General features: G+C 39.0%; 1 pseudogene; it reads left to right on the plus strand.

Moving 5' to 3' along the window:
• Positions 1–805, plus strand: LOC126249413 (eukaryotic translation initiation factor 2 subunit 1-like; annotated as a pseudogene).
• Positions 806–1537: the final 732 nt, after the last annotated feature.

Here is a 1537-nt window from a genome sequence, read left to right on the forward strand (position 1 = left end):
ATGCCACTGTCTTGCAAATTTTACAAAGAGATGTATTCGGAAGTGGAAGATGTTGTTATGATCAATACATGCAATATTGTGGAAATAGGGATGTACATCCATTTATTGAAGTATAGCAATATAGAAGAAAAGATATTACATTCACAAATTACTCATCGTAATATACAGTCAATCAATAAACTGATCAGGTTTGGAAAAACAGAACCTGTTTTTGCAGTCAGGGTCGACAAAGAAAGAGGTTACATTTATCTGAGCAAGCAATGTTTATCCCCAGAAGACAATATGAGAAGGCAAAAGCTGTGAATTCAGCTCTTTGGGATGTCAGAGAGTTATTGCAGTACGAAACAGATAAACAACTTGAAGAGCTCTATCAAGAAACTGCATCGCACTTTGAGGATAAAGTGAAGAAGGAATTATCTCTTATGCTCTTTTCAAACAGGCAGTACTGGATGCATCAATACTGTTAGAATGTGTTCTAGATGAACAAACGAGAGAATTAGTTCTAAACAACATCAAGAGGAAATTAACGTCATAGATAGTGAAGATTTGAGTAGACACTCAGGTTGGTTATGAAGGAACAGATGAAGTGAAAGCAGCTCTCTGAGCTGGCTTGGCTTGTTCGATGGAAGAACTGACATTAAAAATTAATTTTACTGTACTTCCACTTCATGTTACGACAGTATCAACATCTGAAAAACAGGCTGGTTTAAAAGCATTAACTAGTGTAATCAAAAAAATTGAAGAGACTATAACAAATAAGGGATTAGTATTCGCAATTCAGGTAGCTACTAAAGTAGTACTATAAAACAGATGGGGTGTGCTGAAGCAGAAAATGTAGAAGCTGCAGGAAACGATGTGGTGTTGAGGAAAAAATCCAGGTGTTCAGTGGCAAGGACGAAGAAAGTGATGATTCTGATGTGAGGAGCAAGATATCATGGATAGGAATACCGGCAAGACTGCGATCAAATCAGAGCCACAGCAACCCCCTCAACACTCGGCGACATACAATATCACTCCAGAGGCAAACTTTTCCCATACACCAACAGTATCTACAGTTCAAAGTAGGAACTCTGGAAATGGGAAAGTTTCCACCTTTTGGACTAAATAGCTGCATCTATGTTCAAATAACTTATGGGTTTGCTGCCAGGTGACGTCGTCGAAGACCGCCGATATTTCGACAGGAGCATATCCTGCCATTCTCAAGGCACAAATGCAAGGAAATTTAATACCTCGGTTCACAGAGGAGAAACAAGGAAGATACCACACACAGAACAAGTGTCAACACAAACAAAGGTAGCCAACATCAGAAATATCAATAGTTACTATTAACCAACAGGTGAGGTAGCACTAATTCTGTCCCTCTGTTTTTTGATGGCAGACAGAGCTGTATTCCCAGCAGCATTTAAACAAAATCCACCATCTCTGTTAATAAGGTTGCTTGATAGTTTGATTTCCACAGCTTCCTTAATAACACTATCCCAATATCTGGACGTGCAAGCCAGAATCTCCGTGTTGTTGTATTCCATAGGATGACCGG

The sequence above is a fragment of the Schistocerca nitens genome, chromosome 3, assembly GCF_023898315.1.
Source record: "Schistocerca nitens isolate TAMUIC-IGC-003100 chromosome 3, iqSchNite1.1, whole genome shotgun sequence".
Lineage (NCBI taxonomy): Eukaryota > Metazoa > Arthropoda > Insecta > Orthoptera > Acrididae > Schistocerca > Schistocerca nitens.